The sequence below is a fragment of the Engystomops pustulosus genome, chromosome 6 (assembly GCF_040894005.1).
Source record: "Engystomops pustulosus chromosome 6, aEngPut4.maternal, whole genome shotgun sequence".
Taxonomy (NCBI): Eukaryota; Metazoa; Chordata; class Amphibia; order Anura; family Leptodactylidae; genus Engystomops; species Engystomops pustulosus.
Window position 1 is genome coordinate 8428113 of NC_092416.1, and position 21446 is coordinate 8449558.

General features: G+C 47.6%; 1 protein-coding gene across 4 annotated transcripts in view; it reads left to right on the plus strand.

The window, feature by feature from the left end:
• LOC140134559 (chemerin-like receptor 1) overlaps nt 1-21446 on the plus strand; it is a 201363-nt gene that overhangs the window by 167572 nt on the left and 12345 nt on the right. Inside the window, exons 1-2 of one of the 4 annotated variants that reach the window (XR_011856359.1) lie at nt 19157-19420; nt 20998-21076. The exons of 1 other annotated variant lie outside the window; for it this stretch is intronic. The gene's annotated coding sequence lies outside the window, so the exon portion shown is untranslated. Of the gene's footprint in view, nt 1-19156; nt 19421-20997; nt 21077-21446 lie in introns of those variants that run through there. 2 more of the 4 variants (XM_072154956.1, XM_072154955.1) reach the window with 2 other exon arrangements.

Genomic DNA, 21446 nt, shown 5'->3' on the forward strand with positions numbered 1-21446 from the left:
GGGCTTTACAGGTCTCTCATATCCCCGTTAGGGTACAACAGGGACACCTAGTCTCTCTGGAGGGAACCCAAGCCCCGCTTCGTCCACTAAAGAGAGGCTCACTCTTTTTCTACTGTCGGTGTACTGCTCTGGTCTAAAACACCCTTGACCATGGGCAGTGTCTTTTTCTTCGTTTTTAACTCTTGAATTTCCAATAAAAATATACCTTTTTAAGTTATAGTTCTCCGCCATTTGTACTTCTACATTTTCCTACTAGGTGGATGAGGTTGGGAACAAACGTTACCCACCTATTGTACTCTCTCGCTTCTCTGATGGACAGAATCCTTATCCTATCAGATTTCTGACATCACATAAAAGGCTTGGAAAATCTTTCCTCAACGCTTGTTATAGTTTACAATTGTGCAAGCCTGTGTGTATTCTCTTACTATATATAGCTACTAATATTTGGCATCTTCTGAGCCTTCACTTGTCTTTCTGTTTTTTCCCTATTGGCTATAGATTTTGTGCTGCATTTGCTCTCTCTGTTGTGACCCGGCTCTGGTGACTTCTCTTATCTGTTTGTTCTGTTTTGTCTTTGTCTCCGTGGTTTGTACTTTAGTATAGGAAGAAATCGTCACCAAGTTAGTGGTCACTGGGGGTCATTTACTAAGGGCCCAAATCGCGTTTTTACGGCGGGTTACCCCAATTTTTCCTTTTTGCATCGATTTTCCCTGAATTGCCCCGGTTTTTTTGCCGCACGCGATCGGATTGTGGCGCATCGGTGCCGGAATGCAAGCGCCGGAAATCGTGGGGCATGGCCGAACGAAATCCCGACGGATTCGGAAAAACCACCGCATTTAAAAAAAAAACGTGCTTACCTTCACCTGGCAATGGATCGTGAACTCCGGCGGACCTTGGCGGACTTCAGCGCAGCAGCGACACCTGGTGCCCTGTTACAAATCTATAGTAATTTTGTCTTTTTTTAACCATAGACATGGTGAAACCCATGCCCTAAAATAGTGTATTTTTAAGGGGTCCTGGAGCTTAGATAGAGTGTTGTGGGTGGGGGAATGTACACAGATTGGTGCAGGTCACCAGGATGTCTTTGAGTTTATTATTTGAAAAAACAAATATCATGATGGTAATGCCCTAAAAACAATTCCTGAAAAAAAGAGGACATTTCAGGTTGACCCTCTAAAGTTCTTATCCTTCTGACGTCAAGAAAGGCCTTTGGTGATGAGGAAGCTGAACAACTAGACCATGAATCACTGGATGTGACGGCATAAGACATCACCTCCTACTCCCCGACCAGACACAAAGGATAAAAATAATATCTTCATCATTTTGGAGTAGAATATTGTGGGGCAAAGATGACGACTTGTCTGTTCCTTGTGGTAGGAACCTGAAGATCTGACTCTGATGTCTACATGTTGGGGGATGAGGGGACCATCAGGCTCTGCGGTTGTCTTGTAGGATCCAGTCACCAGCCGTAGGAAAGATATCGGTGAGAAGATATCTGGAGCCCAGCGACCAAATATTATCCTCTAACCTGCTACTGTATGCATTCACTTAAGCTTTGCAGTTACTGTTGACCATGTTTGTCCGCCTAATTTTTATTAGCCATTTCCATAGTTATCCGAGTTGGACTTCACCTTCATGGTTGTACCAACTAACACCCTTGAATTGTACATTTTTCTGCTTTTGCGATCTCTTGTGACATCACTTATTTTTTACGCTCTACATGTGCAACAAATAATAAACTATTGTTGAACCATAAATATCTCCTATTGTGATTTGTGGTGGGGACATAATAGGGGTTGTGGCAATCTAGGGGCTATTTATCAGGGTGTGACCGGCTTCTAGGTGTCCACCATAGAGGAGGAGCTGACGGCAGTCAACCAGTCATTGGTAGTTGGTGGACTCATTAAATCGAGCCATGAAACACCTCAGATGTGCCGTCATCGCCAGCCCACAACTCTTCTATATGTCTAATTGAGCCAAGGGCTTCTATCCATTGAGTTTTCTTGAGTGCATCAAAGGATCGCCACAACCGGGGTATCTTAAAGACATAATTAAGTGGCATAATAGAGTTATTTTGCAAGGGAACATAAATAAGAGCGCCAGCTCCGGGGAAATATCACTGTATAATTCAAAGATGGCCGCCATATGTATAGCATGGATCCCTCTACATCCTCACATCACCAGCAAGGGTTCAATATGAAACCTTAATTTCTTTTATTTTACATTATCTTCAGTAAACATTATAGATGTACAATGATTGGATCTTTGTGGGGGTCGTGCAGGAAGAAAAGTCTTTATTGGCTCGTCTTCTATTCTTGTCCCTCTGCACGAGACATCACTGAGACACAATCGCTTTAGTATGAAGTCCAGTGACAGAAAGACACAAAGGACTTATTCACTTGATGGAATATTTTCTGATGATGTACATTGTGTCTGGTGTAATACGAAGAATGAGGGGGAGAGGAGATGCATCATCCGCCGTCCATTTATGGTTTACTAGGATGAGGCTTGGGAGAAAAAGGAACCTACAATGTGAGTGATACTGAAGAAAGACTTCAATTCAATATGTAATGTGGTGTCAAATGTACTTACCTTCTTATGGTTATGGGTCCATACACCCCCTGATACAGTAGGGTTACAAAATGGTAAGTGAGCTGGATGATCTGGTCATACTGGAGGGTCTATACGTCATCTGGCCATACATAGTGTAGAGTCACTGAATGGTCCATTGAGAAACAGTCCCCCCCCCCACTTAATGTCATCACCCATCTGGGACCTTGCCCGGTACTGATGAGGGCAAACAACCCAACGTGGGTGTCTATAGAGGGGTCTCCATGGTTTGCCGGTATAAGATTATTTACATGCTTCTCCCAGAGCAATGCTTTGTTTCTTCAATAATAAATGGAATCTCCTCCTCCAAACAATCTGGAATCCAGTTGTTTTCCAATATTTATATGGGATATGTAGACTTTTACCATAACAATATCTAAAGAGAGACCATGAAGAGCATCTTCCATTTCTGTCAACCTTTAACCGTCGATGTAGCCACTATGTCTTCTCAGTAGAACTTCAGAGCATAAGTTTTTCTCCTACTCAACAAGAAATCTTTCACAACTCTGAAGACTTCCTTATTCTATGCGCTGGGGTAAGAATGTGACATAATAGACACAAGGTCAGTCTGATGCTTTCAACATCACCGAGAACCATTGGCTTCCTACTATAGCTTCTACTCTCCTTACATTATCCTTCTTCCACCTGGCAGAAAACTACTTCCCCAAAGTTGATCCATGTCATGAAGATCAGACCGGGAACTACCACCATTATCTTTCTATGAACCTCAAGTTAGGAAGCAAATGTTTAGTAGCAGATGAACCCCTTCTTAACTTCCTTCCCGTTTCTGGTCCAGCGCAATGTCTTTTGTCACCATCAGTCTCTGTTTACAAACAGAAGCTAAAGCCGTCACATCACATCCACAACCACTCCTCTTGTGGAGCCCTAAAAGTCAAGACATTGACATAAAATCACCACTGTCCCAATCTCGAGAATGGAGGTTCCTTCAAATGAAATTGATGATCCAGCTCTTGTAGCTAGGTGCAGTAAAAAAAGTCTTTCATGTGTATGTCTGCTATCTAAGTCAAGGTCTCTAGGCAGAATCTCCTCTCCTCTAGCTGTAGAGGATGCCCCCTGTCTATGACGATGGTAGAACCTCCTCTCCTCTAGGTGTAGAGGATGCCCCCTGTCTATGGAGATGGTAGAACCTCCTCTCCTCTAGCGTTAGAGGATGCCCCCTGTCTATGACGATGGTAGAACCTCCTATACTCTAGGTGTAGAGTATGCCCCCTGTCTATGGAGATGGTAGAACCTCCGCTCCTCTAGGTGTAGAGGATGCCCCCTGTCTATGGTGATGGTAGAACCTTCTCTCCTCTAGGTGTAGAGGATGCCCCCTGTCTATGATGATGGTAAAACCTCCTCTCCTCTAGGTGTAGAGGATGTCCCCTGTCTATGGTGATGGTAGAACCTCCTCTCCTCTAGGTGTAGAGGATGCCCCCTGTCTATGGTGATGGTAGAGCCTCCTCTCCTCTAGGTGTGGAGGATGACCCCTGTCTATGGTGATGGTAGAGCATCCTCTCCTCTAGGTGTGGAGGATGACCCCTGTCTATGGTGATGGTAGAACCTCCTCTCCTCTAGGTGTAGAGGATGCCCTCTGTTTATTGTGATGGTAAACCCTCCTCTCCTCAAGGTGTAGAGGATGCCCCCTGTCTATGGTGATGGTAGAACCTCCTGTCTTCTAGGCGTAGAGGATGCCCCCTGTCTATGGTGATGGTAGAACCTCCTCTCCTCTAGGTGTAGAGGATGCCCCCTGCCTATGGTGATGGTAGAACCCCCTTTCCTCTAGGTGTAGAGGATGCTGCCTGACTATCGTGATGGTAGAACCACCTCTCCTCTAGGTGTAGAGGATGTCCCCTGTCTATGGTGATGGTAGAACCTCCTCTCATCTAGGTGTAGGGGATGCCCCTTGTCTATGACGATGGTAGAACCTCCTCTCCTCTAGGTGTACTGGATGCCCCTTGTCTATGGTGATGGTAGAACCTCCTCTCCTCTAGGTGTACTGGATGCCCCCTGTCTATGGTGATGGTAGAACCGCCTCTCCTATAGGTGTAGAGGATGCCCCCTGTCTATGGTGATGGTAGAACTGCCTCTCCTATAGGTGTAGAGGATGCCCCCTGTCTATGGTGATGGTAGAGCCTCCTCTCCTGTAGGTGTAGATGATGCCCCTTGTCTATGTTGATGGTAGAACCTCCTCTCCTCTAGGTGTAGAGGATGCCCCCTGTCTATGACGATGGTAGAACCTCCTCTCCTCTAGGTGTAGAGGGTGTTCCCTGTCTATGATGATGGTAGAACCTCCTTTACTCTAGGTGTAGAGGATGCCCCTTGTCTATGGTGATGGTAGAACCTCCTCTCCTCTAGGTGTAGAAGATTCCCCTTGTCTATGGTGATGGTAGAACCACCTCTTTTCTAGCTGTAGAGGATGTCCCCTGTCTTTGGTGATGGTACAACCTCCTCTCCTCTAGGTGTAGAGGATACCCCTTGTCTATGGTGATGGTAGAATCTCCTCTCCTCTAGGTGTAGAGGATGCCCTCTGTCTATGCTGATGGTAGAACCCCCTTTCCTCTAGGTGTAGAGGATGCCCCCTGTCTATCGTGATGGTAGAACCACCTCTGCTCTAGGTGCAGAGGATGCCCCCTGTCTATGACGATGGTAGAACTGCCTCTCCTTTAGGTGTAGAGGATGCCCCCTTTTTATAGCGATGGTAGAACCTCCTCTCCTCTAGGTGTAGAAGATGCCCCCTGTCTTTGGTGATGGTAGAACCTCCTCTCCTCGAGGTGTAGAGGATGCCCCCTGTTTATGGTGATGGTAGAACCGCCTCTTCTCTAGGTGTAGAGGATGCCTCCTGTCTATGGTGATGGGAGAACCTTCTATCCTCTTGGTGTAGAGGATGCCCCTTGTCTATGGAGATGGTAGAACTGCATCTCCTCTAGGTGTAGAGGATGCCCCTGTCTATGGTGATGGTAAAACCTTCTATCCTCTTAGTGTAGAGGATGCCCCTTGTCTATGGTGATGGTAGAACCTCCTCTCCTCTAGGTGTAGAGGATGCCCCCTGTCTATGATGATGGTAAAACCTCCTCTCCTCTAGGTGTAGAGGGTGTTCCCTGTCTATGGTGATGGTAGAACCTCCTTTACTCTAGGTGTAGAGGATGCCCCTTGTCTATGGTGATGGTAGAACCTCCTCTCCTCTAGGTGTAGAGGATTCCCCTTGTCTATGGTGATGGTAGAACCACCTCTGCTCTAGCTGTAGAGGATGTCCCCTGTCTATGGTGATGGTAGAACCTCCTCTCCTCTAGGTGTAGAGGATGCCCTTATCTATGGTGATGGTAGAATCTCCTCTCCTCTAGGTGTAGAGGATGCCCTCTGTCTATGCTGATGGTAGAACCCCCTTTCCTCTAGGTGTAGAGGATGCCTCCTGTCTATCGTGATGGTAGAACCTCCTCTCCTCTAGGTGCAGAGGATGCCCCCTGTCTATGACGATGGTAGAACTGCCTCTCCTTTAGGTGAAGAGGATGCCCCCTTTTTATAGCGATGGTAGAACCTCCTCTCCTCTAGGTGTAGAAGATGCCCCCTGTCTTTGGTGATGGTAGAACCTCCTCTCCTCGAGGTGTAGAGGATGCCCCTGTCTATGGTGATGGTAGAACGGCCTCTTCTCTAGGTGTAGAGGATGCCTCCTGTCTATGGTGATGGTAGAACCTTCTATCCTCTTGGTGTAGAGGATGCCCCTTGTCTATGGTAATGGTAGAACTGCCTCTCCTCTAGGTGTAGAGGATGCCCCTGTCTATGGTGATGGTAGAACCTTCTATCCTCTTGGTGTAGAGGATGCCCCTTGTCTATGGTGATGGTAGAACTGCCTCTTCTCTAGGTGTAGAGGATGCCCCTGTCTATGGTGATGGTAGAACCTTCTATCCTCTTGGTGTAGAGGATACCCCTGTCTATGGTGATGGTAGAACCTTCTATCCTCTTGGTGTAGAGGATGCCCCTTGTCTATGGTGATGGTAGAACTGCCTCTCCTATAGGTGTAGAGGATGCCCCCTGTCTATGGTGATGTAGAACCTCCTCTCCTCTAGGTGTAGAGGATGCCCCCTGTCTATGGTGATGGTAGAACCTCCTTTACTCTAGGTGTAGAGGATGCCCCTTGTCTATGGTGATGGTAGAACCTCCTCTCCTCTAGGTGTAGAGGATTCCCCTTGTCTATGGTGATGGTAGAACCACCTCTACTCTAGCTGTAGAGGATGTCCCCTGTCTATGGTGATGGTAGAACCTCCTGTCCTCTAGGTGTAGAGGATGCCCCTTATCTATGGTGATGGTAGAATCTCCTCTCCTCTAGGTGTAGAGGATGCCCTCTGTCTATGCTGATGGTAGAACCCCCTTTCCTCTAGGTGTAGAGGATGCCCCCTGTCTATCGTGATGGTAGAACCTCCTCTCCTCTAGGTGCAGAGGATGCCCCCTGTCTATGACGATGGTAGAACTGCCTCTCCTTTAGGTGTAGAGGATGCCCCCTTTTTATAGCGATGGTAGAACCTCCTCTCCTCTAGGTGTAGAAGATGCCCCCTGTCTTTGGCGATGGTAGAACCTCCTCTCCTCGAGGTGTAGAGGATGCCCCTGTTTATGGTGATGGTAGAACCGCCTCTTCTCTAGGTGTAGAGGATGCCTCCTGTCTATGGTGATGGTAGAACCTTCTATCCTCTTGGTGTAGAGGATGCCCCTTGTCTATGGTGATGGTAGAACTGCCTCTCCTCTAGGTGTAGAGGATGCCCCTGTCTATGGTGATGGTAGAACCTTCTATCCTCTTGGTGTAGAGGATGCCCCTTGTCTATGGTGATGGTAGAACTGCCTCTCCTCTAGGTGTAGAGGATGCCCCTGTCTATGGTGATGGTAGAACCTTCTATCCTCTTGGTGTAGAGGATGCCCCTTGTCTATGGTGATGGTAGAACCTTCTCTCCTCTAGGTGTAGAGGATGCCCCCTGTCTATGGTGATGGTAGAACCTCCTCTCCTCTAGGTGTAGAGGATGCCCCCTGTCTATGGTGATGGTAGAACCTCCTCTCCTCTAGGTGTTGAGGATGCCCCCTGTCTATGATGTTGGTAGAACTACCTCTCCTCTATTTGTGAAGGATGTCCCCTGTCTATGGTGATGGTAGAACCTCCTCTCCTCTAGGTGTGGAGCATGGCCCCTGTCTATGGCGATGGTAGAACCACCTCTCCTCTAGGTGTAGAGGATGCCCCCTGTCTATGGTGATGGTAGAACCGCCTCTCCTATAGGTGTAGAGGATGCCCCCTGTCTATGGTGATGGTAGAGCCTCCTCTCCTGTAGGTGTAGATGATGCCCCTTGTCTATGTTGATGGTAGAACCTCCTCTCCTCTAGGTGTAGAGGATGCCCCCTGTCTATGACGATGGTAGAACCTCCTCTCCTCTAGGTGTAGAGGGTGTTCCCTGTCTATGATGATGGTAGAACCTCCTTTACTCTAGGTGTAGAGGATGCCCCTTGTCTATGGTGATGGTAGAACCTCCTCTCCTCTAGGTGTAGAGGATTCCCCTTGTCTATGGTGATGGTAGAACCACCTCTTTTCTAGCTGTAGAGGATGTCCCCTGTCTTTGGTGATGGTAGAACCTCCTCTCCTCTAGGTGTAGAGGATACCCCTTGTCTATGGTGATGGTAGAATCTCCTCTCCTCTAGGTGTAGAGGATGCCCTCTGTCTATGCTGATGGTAGAACCCCCTTTCCTCTAGGTGTAGAGGATGCCCCCTGTCTATCGTGATGGTAGAACCACCTCTGCTCTAGGTGCAGAGGATGCCCCCTGTCTATGACGATGGTAGAACTGCCTCTCCTTTAGGTGTAGAGGATGCCCCCTTTTTATAGCGATGGTAGAACCTCCTCTCCTCTAGTTGTAGAAGATGCCCCCTGTCTTTGGTGATGGTAGAACCTCCTCTCCTCGAGGTGTAGAGGATGCCCCTGTCTATGGTGATGGTAGAACGGCCTCTTCTCTAGGTGTAGAGGATGCCTCCTGTCTATGGTGATGGTAGAACCTTCTATCCTCTTGGTGTAGAGGATGCCCCTTGTCTATGGTAATGGTAGAACTGCCTCTCCTCTAGGTGTAGAGGATGCCCCTGTCTATGGTGATGGTAGAACCTTCTATCCTCTAGGCGTAGAGGATGCCCCTTGTCTATGGTGATGGTAGAACTGCCTCTTCTCTAGGTGTAGTGGATGCCCCTGTCTATGGTGATGGTAGAACCTTCTATCCTCTTGGTGTAGAGGATACCCCTGTCTATGGTGATGGTAGAACCTTCTATCCTCTTGGTGTAGAGGATGCCCCTTGTCTATGGTGATGGTAGAACTGCCTCTCCTATAGGTGTAGAGGATGCCACCTGTCTATGGTGATGTAGAACCTCCTCTCCTCTAGGTGTAGAGGATGCCCCCTGTCTATGGTGATGGTAGAACCTCCTTTACTCTAGGTGTAGAGGATGCCCCTTGTCTATGGTGATGGTAGAACCTCCTCTCCTCTAGGTGTAGAGGATTCCCCTTGTCTATGGTGATGGTAGAACCACCTCTGCTCTAGCTGTAGAGGATGTCCCCTGTCTATGGTGATGGTAGAACCTCCTGTCCTCTAGGTGTAGAGGATGCCCCTTATCTATGGTGATGGTAGAATCTCCTCTCCTCTAGGTGTAGAGGATGCCCTCTGTCTATGCTGATGGTAGAACCCCCTTTCCTCTAGGTGTAGAGGATGCCCCCTGTCTATCGTGATGGTAGAACCTCCTCTCCTCTAGGTGCAGAGGATGCCCCCTGTCTATGACGATGGTAGAACTGCCTCTCCTTTAGGTGTAGAGGATGCCCCCTTTTTATAGCGATGGTAGAACCTCCTCTCCTCTAGGTGTAGAAGATGCCCCCTGTCTTTGGCGATGGTAGAACCTCCTCTCCTCGAGGTGTAGAGGATGCCCCTGTTTATGGTGATGGTAGAACCGCCTCTTCTCTAGGTGTAGAGGATGCCTCCTGTCTATGGTGATGGTAGAACCTTCTATCCTCTTGGTGTAGAGGATGCCCCTTGTCTATGGTGATGGTAGAACTGCCTCTCCTCTAGGTGTAGAGGATGCCCCTGTCTATGGTGATGGTAGAACCTTCTATCCTCTTGGTGTAGAGGATGCCCCTTGTCTATGGTGATGGTAGAACTGCCTCTCCTCTAGGTGTAGAGGATGCCCCTGTCTATGGTGATGGTAGAACCTTCTATCCTCTTGGTGTAGAGGATGCCCCTTGTCTATGGTGATGGTAGAACCTTCTCTCCTCTAGGTGTAGAGGATGCCCCCTGTCTATGGTGATGGTAGAACCTCCTCTCCTCTAGGTGTAGAGGATGCCCCCTGTCTATGGTGATGGTAGAACCTCCTCTCCTCTAGGTGTTGAGGATGCCCCCTGTCTATGATGTTGGTAGAACTACCTCTCCTCTATTTGTGAAGGATGTCCCCTGTCTATGGTGATGGTAGAACCTCCTCTCCTCTAGGTGTGGAGGATGGCACCTGTCTATGGCGATGGTAGAACCACCTCTCCTCTAGGTGTAGAGGATGCCCCCTGTCTATGGTGATGATAGAACCTCCTCTCCTCTAGGTGTAGAGGATACACCTGTCTATGGTGATGGTAGAACCTCCTCTCCTCTAGGTGTAGAGGATGCCCCCTGTCTATGGTGGTGCTAGAATCTCCTTTCCTCTTGTTGTAGAGGATGCCCCCTGTCTATGGTGATGCTAGAAGCTCCTTTCCTCTAGTTGTAGAGGATGCCCCTTGTCTATGGTAATGGTAGTACCTCCTCTCCTCTAGGCGTAGAGGATGCCCCCTGTCTATGGTGATGGTAGAACCTCCTCTCTTCTAGCTGTAGAGGATGCCCCCTGTCTATGTTGATGGTAGAACCACCTCTCCTCTAGGTGTAGAGGATGCCCCCTGCCTATGGTGATGGTAGAACCTCCTCTCCTCTAGGTGTAGAGGATGCCCCCTGTCTATAGTGATTGTAGAACCTCCTCTCCTCTAGGTGTAGATGATGCCCCCTGCCTATGGTGATTGTAGAACCTCCTTTCCTCTAGGTGTAGAGGATGCCCCCTGTCTATGGTGATGGTAGAACCTCCTCTCCTCTAGGTGTAGAAGATGTCCCCTGTCTGTGGTGATGGTAGAACCTCCTCTCCTCTAGGCGTAGAGGATGCCCCCTGCCTATGGTGATGGTAGAACCTCCTCTCCTCTAGGTGTAGAGGATGCCCCTTGTCTATGGTGATGGTAAAACCTCCTCTCCTCTAGCTGTAGAGGATGCCCCCTGTCTATGGTGATGGTAGAATCTCCTCTAGGTATAGAGGATGCCCCCTTGTTCTGGTCACTGGCCTAGGTATAAAAAGATCTTTGGAGAGACCAAAGATCTGCATGTTCGGGTATTTGTACATTATAATGAGGTCTCCCCTCTGTTGTCTTTTTCTAAACTCAATAATCCCAAAATTTGTAATCTCTCCTTGTATTCTAGTTCCCCCATTCCCCAAATAATCTTGGTTGCTCTCCTCTGCACCCGTTCCAATCCTACTTTTTTTCAACACCGGTGCCTAAAACTGTACACAATGGGGCAGATTTACTTACCCGGTCCATTCGGGATCCAGCGGCGCGTTCTTTGCGGTGGATTCGGGTCCGGCAACGATTCATTAAGGCAGTTCCTCCGACGTCCACCAGGTGGCGCTGCTGCGCTGAAGAGCATCGGAACGCACTCAAGTTCACCGGCCTATTCCTAGTGAAGGTAAGTGCAAGCCCCGCGACACTTTTCTTATTTTAAATGCGGTGGCTTTTCTGAAACCATCGTATTTTCGTTCGGCCACGCCCCCCGATTTCCGTTGCGTGCGCCAAAATATTCGGGTAACACGTCGAGAAAACGCGAATCGGGCCCTTAGTAAATGACCCCCAATATTCCATGTGTGGTCTGACCACTGATTTGTATAAGGCCAAAACTTTTTCCTTATCATGAAAATCTATTCCTCTCTTGATACATCCCATAATTTTATTTGCTTTAGCAGCAGCCGCCTGGCTCTGGTCACTAAAATTAAGTTTACCATCCACCAATACCCCCAAGTCCTTTTCAGCTCCAGTTTTACCAAGTAATCGACTGTTTAGAACATGATTATACTTGGTGTTTCCACGTCCCAAGTGCATAACTTTACATTTATCTACATTAAACCTCATCAACCATTTCTCTGCCCATCCCTCAAGCTTCCACAATTCCCTCTGATACTAAACTATCGACCTCAGTATTTATTACTTTACACAGCTTAGTATCATCTGCAAATATTGAAACTTGACTGTGTAAACCCACTACAAGGTCATTAATAGAAATATTAAAAAGAAGTGGCCCCAATACTGACCCCTGTGGCACTCCACTAGTAATAAGATTTTAGTCGAGAGGGTGCTCGAGGGCACTATTGTGGTCGTCAGAGGAGACAAAACCTCAGCGTATAGCTTGCATGGAGACCAAACTGTAGGAATATAGACTTCGGTGTGGTGCTCTAACTGCAGTAACAGGTCATTAGTATACAACTTCGTGGTAGAGAAAAGGAACAAAATTTTAGTAAAATTCTTCACTTTTATTAATCCATTTTAAAATTCGGCGTGCACAACAGGGGAGGGTAGCGAAGGAGGATGCGTTCTATCACCAGGGACGAATCGTTTCGCACTTTGAGTTAGCGCTTCATCTTGCCTGTCTCTCCGTGCGTCCTCATCTGTTTTATAGACGAGGGCGCCAGGAGACTCCGCTGCCTGTGCAGCCACACCTACAATCTAAAGGTTAACACATTGGCTAAAAACAATATGGGGTGGGGAAGTAAGTTTTTGTCCCGCCCCAGTTGAATGGCAATAGCGAGCATGGAGGCAGATAGGAAAATAAAAGCGGACCTGAAGGAGAACTGGAGACTACTTATCGGACCAATAAGGTAAGCGTACTGGTGGGGGGGCGGAGTTTGTACGGAGTTTGGCCAATCAGAGAAGCCGTGCCGGTGGGGGCGGAGCTAATATAAGGCACGTGTTCATCAGTTGTATCTGCCAGTACTGCGTGAATGCAAGCGGACCTGAAGGAAAACTGACAGCTGCGATGCTCCGCCACCCAAGAGGACGCTATTCATGTGCGTCCGTCGTTACTATGGCAATGTAAACTTGGTCTAAGGGGTCCCGTGCATTATAGAAGATTATAGAGACAGGCAAGATGAAGCGCTAACTCAAAGTGCGAAACGATTCGTCCCTGGTGATAGAACGCATCCTCCTTCGCTACCCTCCCCTGTTGTGTACGCCGAATTTTAAAATGGATTAATAAAAGTGAAGAATTTTACTAAAGGTGGTGAGTGCCACCTACCACAAAGTTGTACTCCACTGGTAATGTCAACCCAATCTGAGAATGTGCCATTAATGACGACCCTCTGTTTTCTATCACTACCTTTTATGCGGCAATGACATCATATCAACAGGGGCGCGCCTGCTACAGCCTGCAACTGCTGCTGTATTTATACAGAGAGCGGCAGTGATGGGCAGCACAGCAGTGGAATGGGAGCTTGGAGAGAGGTGAGTATAATTGGTCTATCATATTTATTGCCCCCCCACCCCCAACCATATACAAAGAGTTTCTATTCTCAGACGACCCCTTTTTAATATGATCAGATGTTAAATGATTTTTATGAGAAGATACATATTACACAACGATTACCCCACATGGGTAAGATCCTTCAGGAGATGGACCAATGGGATTGTTCAAAGGTCTCCCCACTATCTGATTCCGATGGAGATACAGAGTCGGTGATCTCTGCCGCCTATAAGCCGGTAACCAGTCTGCCAGACCAATAAGGGGATGATCCTCGGTGAACACGTATTCTTCCTCCCACCAGGATATAAGGTGACGGGCACGCGCCCATTGGAAGACGCCCAATGAGACAAGATGTGTAGGAATTCCTTATTAATGACCCCAGACAATCCCTTAACATAAGTGTTTGTCTGTGTGCGTGTGGGTGGGGGAGTTGGAGATAAAGTGATAGTGGTGCGACCCTTATCAGAGCCCACATCCTCATCTTGCATTAACCTCAGCGTAAAAATGTGGCTAAAAATTATTCAAGGGGAGTTCCATCAAGTGCAGATTAAAAGGAACTTTCAAAGGAGTTACAGGGTCACTATCAAGTGTCAAATCAGTAATATAAGTGACTGCAAGAAACTGTGAAATATGTCTTATCAGTGGTAACGGAAATCCACCAGCACCATCCACCCCGATAAACCAGGGACATTACTCGTTAGGGACATTATAGATCCAGGCACTGTGACTGTGGTATCTTTCGTTGGTGACTTTGTTATCCATGATGTCCTTCCTTCTGAAATCAACTTCTAAAATCATCATTATGAGTCTAAGGACTTAAAGGGAACCTTTAATATTTGAAAAGGACACATGGAGGAGAGGTTTCCCAAGGTGGGATGGGAAACTGCTCCTTTCCAGCCACTCCCAGGTGCCTAGTGCCTAGTCACACAGCAGATGCTAATGAAAGGTACAATATAACAGATCTTTTTTCCTGTAAAACCTGTTTTTAATACATAAACACTTTGGCAGTGTATGTAATATGCTCTGTGGGGACTGGGGGGTGCTAAAAATGGGTCTCCTGGTGACAGTTTCCCTTTAAGGGTTGTCACCAGAGCCCCTCCATTCAGTAGCTTCACAGGCTGTTACACTGTCTGTCTCCCCGTTGCTCCCTCAGCACCCCCTGCCTCTGCCTGATGTAATCTCACACAGTGGAAGGGGGATGTGCTCTTACACAATGTAACAGCTTGTGAATCTACATCATGGAAGGTCTCTAGTAACACTCTCAGAGTCCTTCTGGCTTATTAACATAATTATAAAAGTTGATTTTAGAAGGAAGGAGGCCATGGATAAGAAATATAAGAAGAAATCACAGTCCCGGTGCCTGGATCTATGAGTAATTTCTTGATGAGATTTTATGGGTGATTCCTTGTCATCCTTCACCCGTCCCTCCTGCTTTTCTCTTTGTGATTTTGGCTGAATTCCATCCTGCAAGCAGTGACAGTCGGTAGCAGTGAGAGCATAGTCTACTGAGAAGAGAGGGGGAGCAGTGAGTCACAGCAGCTGCCGGCTACAGATGGAGGCTGCAGAGGGGAAACCCGCCAGGTAACTGGAAACATTGTTACAATGTAGCGATTACTGGAAAGAGGAAACCTGAGCCAAGTCCAGACATAGTATCGGAGAAGACTGAGAACAGTTTCATTGTGAGAACCCGTGGTAATTGAGGGTTCAGGATACATCTTCCTGTCTGTAGATACAGCCTTATGATCTGCCGATGGTGAAGCCCGAGGTTCCGCCATTGGTCCGTATAGCGCCATGTTGGCTGCAGTGGTGACATTTTCTTGTTGCTTTAGCTTCTATGTGTAACCTCCCTCCTGCCCCGGACTGGGTGTAACTGCCCCTCATGGGGGTATCTGTCCTGTCATCACAACTAATAAAACATCTAATAAAGTCATCCACACGACTGCAGAGACGGAGGTAGTAGGGGGCAGAGGATGGGGGGATTGTACAGTGTAGGAGGGGGTACAGTAGGGGGTCATTGTACATTGTAGTTGGGGGCACAGGACATTGATAGTAGGGGGCACAGGAGGGGGTGATTGTACCATATAGGAGGTTCACAGGACAGGGGTATTGTACAGTGTAGGGGGCAGAGGAAGGGGGCATTGTACAGTATAGTAGGTGACATTGTACAGATGTAAGAGTATTTCATGGGTGAAGGTCCTACTGAGTATACAATTTGGCGGGTGGTTTGGGTGGCCATGGGCCCCGTGGAAGGATTGGGTCCCAGGCTGCCGCACAGACTGCCTATTAATAATCCAGTATTGATTAGGGGGCATAGTAAGGGGACATTATACAGAGTAGTAGGGGGGTACAGGAAGAGGGCATTGTACAGTGTAGGGGTCACAGAAAGGGGGCATTAAGTTTGCCATTGGAAGGGGTCATTATATAGTCAGTAAAGTGTTGTAGGGGCCACAGGAATGAGGTATTATAATTTGTTGGGCACAGGATGGAGGCATTGTACATTGTAGTTGAGGGCACAGAACAGGGGTATTGTACAGTGTAAGGGGAACAGGATGGGGGCATAGTACAGTGTACAGTGTGGTAGATGCTTTGTAGCAGTGCAGGAAGCAGGGACACGCAAAAGTCCAAAAAAATCAAGTGTTTATTCACACTTCCTTGACAAAACACAAATTCAGCCTTGGCTTAGGCACATACAAAATACCAAAAATAAACCCTGCCCGACTGGGCACTGCCTAATACAATAACAGCACCTAGCTATACATGTACCAGGCTGCCTGGCACACACTCTTGGCCAGCAGAATATCAGGAGGCACTCAGTTACCTTTGCTGTGTGAACACGGTCCAGCCTTCAGCTCTCCAGGTAGTGCCTCTCCTACTGCTTCTGGCCTGCAGTCTAAGGCTGATGCCACACGTAACGCTTTGTCTGCGTTTGAAAACGCAAACAAAGCCGCACCCACCGGGGCGCATTAAATTAACGCAAAACACTGGCGGCTCATTCACGATCACAAGCGTTTCCATAGAAACGCAGATGAGAAGGAATTACTGCAGCAAGTCAGTATTTGCAGTGTTGCCCCTTCTTCTTCAGGACCTCTCCTTCTTCAGGACCTCTGCAATTCCCCCTGGCAGCTCTCAATCACCTTCTGGAGCAAATCCTGACTGATCGCCGTCCATTCCCGCACAATCACTGCTGCATTGTGTCACAATTTGTTGGTTTTTGTTTGTCCACCCGTCTCTTGATGATTGACCACAAATTGGGATAAGATCTGGGGAGTTTCCAGGCCATGGACCCAGAATCTCTGTGTTTTGTTCCCTGAGCCATTTAGTTCTCCCCTTTGCTTTATGGCAGGTGCTCCATCATGCTGGAGGAGGCATTGTTCATCACCAAACTGCTCTTTTGGGAGAAGTTGCTCTTGGAGGACATTCTGGTCCCATTCTTTATTCATGGATGTGTTTTTAGGTAAGACTGTGAGAGAGCCGATTCCCTTGGCTGAGAAGCCGCCCCACACATGAATGGCTGCAGGATGCTTTACAGGTGCAGGAGCCAGGACTGGGGGCATCGCTCACCTTGTCTTCTCCCAACAATCTGTTTTCCAGATGTTCCAAACAATCGGAAAGGGGAATCATCAGAGACAATGGGGCAGATTTACTTACCCGGCCCATTCGCGATCCAGCGGCGCGTTCTCTGCGGTGGATTCGGGTCCGGCCGGGATTCACTAAGGTAGTTCCTCCGCCGTCCACCAGGTGGCGCTGCTGTGCTGAAAAGCATCCGAATGCACTGATATTCACCGAGCCGGACCAAGTGAAGGTAAGCGCGTCCCAAGAGACACATTTCCCTTGTTTAAATGCGGCGTTTTTTTCTAATACGTCGGGTTTTCGTGCGGCCACGGCCCCCGATTTCCGTCGCACGCATGCGCCGATGCGCCACAATCCGATCGCGTGCGCCAAAAACCCGGGGCAATTCAGGGGAAATCGGAAATATTCGGGTAACACGTCGGGAAAACGCGAATCGGGCCCTTAGTAAATGACCCCCAATGACTTTCCCCCAGTCTCCGCAGTGTCACGGTGCGTGCAGATGCCTCACACCTGCTGCTGCCATTCCTGAGCTCTGTGATGCTGGGAGCCCCATCCCCAAGCTGAGACACTTGTAAAAGACGGTCCTGGCGCTTGCTGGTCCTTCTTGGGCCCTGGAGCCTTTTTGGTAACAATGGAGCCTCTCTCCATGAATCCCTTGATGATGCGATAGATTGGTGACTGAGGTGACATCTTTCTAGCTGTGATACTCTTCCCTGTTGGGCCAGTTTTGTGCAGTGCAATGATGACTGCACGTGTTTTATTAGAGATAACCATGGGTAACAGAAGAGAAACAATGATGCCAAGCACCAGCCTCCTTGTAAAGTGTCCAGGAGTGTGATTCTTACTTACTCCTGACAGATTGTCCCCCAGCCCTGTCCTCACCAGCCCCCGCACCTGTGTTACTGGAGACATCACTGACACCATGGCCGCTGCTCCGCCTAAGGCGCCTGCAATGAAGGGGAAATGTGTTTTGGGGGAAAAAGTTCATTTTCTAGGCAAATATTGACTTTGCAATTAATTGCTGATAAGCTGATCCCTCTTTATAACATTCTGGAGTTTATGCAAGTTACCATTAAAAAACCTGATGCCGGAGACTTTGTAACAATTACCATTTGTATCATTCTCAGAACTTATGGCCGTGACTGTAGGAGGGACACAGGAAGGAGGCATCATACAGTGTAGTAGGGGGCATTGTACAGCATAAGTGTACATCTCCTCCGCCTGTAGGTACTTCGCTATGTTGCCATCCTGTATATGGGGTTTATGTTATTACTCCAGGAGAAGTAGGTTGGGAGTCGCCTCTGGTCATTGTGGCGCAATGTTTTCTGCGGTGATGACATTTCCTGGAGTTTCTTGTTGTTTTTGAGCAATTTCCCATAAAACCTGTGATCCCACACACCGACCACCCGGATCTTCTGCCCCTGAGCATATGGACTAGATGCCCAGCTGGCCGGTGTAGTCAGGGGGTCACTTACTTACAGGGTCCGGATCTGGCAGGGCGGCTGCTGGAGATGGTATCAGGGGGTCACTTACTTACAGTGTCCGGGTCTGGCAGGGCGGTTGCTGGAGATGGTATCAGGGGGTCACTTACTTACAGGGTCAGGGTCTGGCAGGGCGGTTGCTGGAGATGGTATCAGGGGGTCACTTACTTACAGGGTCAGGGTCTGGCAGGGCGGTTGCTGGAGATGGTATCAGGGGGTCACTTACTTACAGGGTCCGGGTCTGGCAGGGCGGTTGCTGGAGATGGTATCAGGGGGTCACTTACTTACAGTGTCCGGGTGTGGCAGGGCGGCTGCTGGAGATGGTATCAGGGGGTCACTTACTTACAGGGTCCGGGTGTGGCAGGGCGGTTGCTGGAGATGGTATCAGGGGGTCACTCACTTACAGGGTCAGGGTCTGGCAGGGCGGTTGCTGGAGATGGTATCAGGGGGTCACTTACTTACAGGGTCAGGGTCTGGCAGGGCGGTTGCTGGAGATGGTATCAGGGGGTCACTTACTTACAGGGTCCGGGTCTGGCAGGGCGGTTGCTGGAGATGGTATCAGGGGGTCACTTACTTACAGTGTCCGGGTGTGGCAGGGCGGCTGCTGGAGATGGTATCAGGGGGTCACTTACTTACAGGGTCCGGGTGTGGCAGGGCGGTTGCTGGAGATGGTATCAGGGGGTCACTCACTTACAGGGTCCGGGTGTGGCAGGGCGGTTGCTGGAGATGGTATCAGGGGGTCACTCACTTACAGGGTCCGGGTGTGGCAGGGCGGTTGTTGGTGATGGTATCAGGGGGTCACTTACTTACAGTGTCCGGGTGTGGCAGGGCGGTTGCTGGAGATGGTATCAGGGGGTCACTTACTTACAGGGTCCGGGTGTGGTAGGGCGGCTGCTGGAGATGGTATCAGGGGGTCACTTACTTACAGGGTCCGGGTCTGGCAGGGCGGTTGCTGGAGATGGTATCAGGGGGTCACTCACTTACAGGGTCCGGGTGTGGCAGGGCGGTTGCTGGAGATGGTATCAGGGGAAGGTTCTCTGCAAGGCAAAAAAAGAGGATTTCCTAGTGACCGGAGGTTTGTGCGGTGATGTCACTGCCCGGGTTCTCTATATATTGGGCTGAGATCTGGGAGATATTTTTTTCTTAGAAAGTGACACAAACAAGAAGCAGGAGCCAGAGATCAGCAGGTAAGTGGCCGCTGTGTCTGTGTTATGGTATATAATGGTTTATTCTGTTATTATGTGCTGTTACATCTATAATATCCGGATTATATGTCCCCGGCACGGATATCATCATCTATTGCCTGATACTGACATCACATGACCCCCTGAACCTACCCACCTACCTACCTACCTACCTTATAGGGGGATCCCAAGGATTTATACACATATGTAATCTTTGTATTTAGAGAGTTCTAGAACTTTCTAAAAACCCTTTCAGGGGAATTCTCACTGGTGGTTGTGCTGGAGTCTGAGCTGCTGTAATGTGCAGGTAGTTTAGCTCCTGTCCCGTGGAAGTGACTTTCTGACAATTTTATGTGACATTTTGGGATGTTGCATTGAAGAACTTAACGTGTAACAACTCAATTCACACCCAAAATACTGACGGCTTCCCAGGAGTAGTGCCTACATCTGAAAAGATCCAATATCTATCTATCTATCTCCTATCTATCTATCTCCTATCTATCTATCTATCTATCTATCTATCTATCTATCTATCTATCTATCTATCTATCTATCTATCCTCTATCTATCTATCTCCTATCTATCTATCTATCTATCTATCTATCTCCTATCTATCTATCTATCTATCTATCTATCTATCTATCTATCTCCTATCTATCTATCTATCTATCTCCTATCTATCTATCTCATATCTGTCTATCTATCTATATATCTCCTATCTATCTATCTATCTATCTATCTATCTATCTATCTATCTATCTATCTCCTATCTATCTATCTATCTATCTATCTATCTACTATCTATCTATCTCCTATCTATCTGTCTATCTATCTATCTATCTATCTCCTATCTATCTATCTATCTATCTATCTATCTATCTATCTCCTATCTATCTATCTATCTATCTATCTATCTATCTATCTATCTCCTATCTGTCTATCTCCTATCTATCTATCTATCTATCTATCTATCTATCTATCTATCTCCTATCTATCTATCTATCTATCTATCTATCTATCTCCTATCTATCTATCTATCTATCTATCTATCTATCTATCTCCTATCTATCTGTCTATCTATCTATCTATCTATCTCCTATCTATCTATCTATCTATCTATCTATCTATCTATCTCCTATCTATCTCCTATCTATCTATCTATCTATCTATCTATCTATCTATCTATCTATCTATCTCCTATCTATATATCTATCTCCTATCTATCTATCTATCTCCTATCTATCTACCTATCTATCTATCTATCTATCTATGTCCTATCTATCTATCTACCTATCTATCTCCTATCTATCTATCTATCTATCTATCTATCTATCTATCTATCTACCTATCTATCTATCTATCTATCTATCTAGTGGGCCACATTTATCACTTTTGTGTAGTAGTTGCGCCTAAATTGTGGCGCACTGTTTTGCCAGAATTATCACAAGCTACAGCCATCTGTGATAAGGTAATTTCCTGCCTCTTATTAATCACTTTACTTTATCACAGTTTAGGCGCAATGTTAGATTCAGGCACTTACATGTCATCCTGCTACAAGCTCCTCTCTGCTTCTCCCACAGCCCAGAATGAAGATAACACTCACAGCAGCACCCAGGTGTGTGACACCCTGCACCCAGTGACCTCCTCAGCAGCACCCAGGTGTGTGACACCCTGCACCCAGTGACCTCCTCAGCAGGGGCTTCTCCCGGAGGGTCTCCTGCTGCCCCCTGTAATTCTGCACAGTATCCCCCTCAGACACACTGGTGATACTGTGCAGAATTACATGGGGGACACTTGTCTGTAATATCTGCAACATTCTGCAAAGTTCTCTTCTCTCTTGCTGTGAGCTCAGGATTCTGCAGAATGTTTTGTAAATAGAAGGTGATGAACTGTAAATAGAGTCTGCAGCTCCTGTCTGTAATGTATGTAATGTCTGTATTATATGTTCTAGTGTCTGTAATGTATCTAATGTCTGTATTATCTCTACTAGTGTCTGCAGTGTATGTAATTTCTGTATTATCTGTACTAG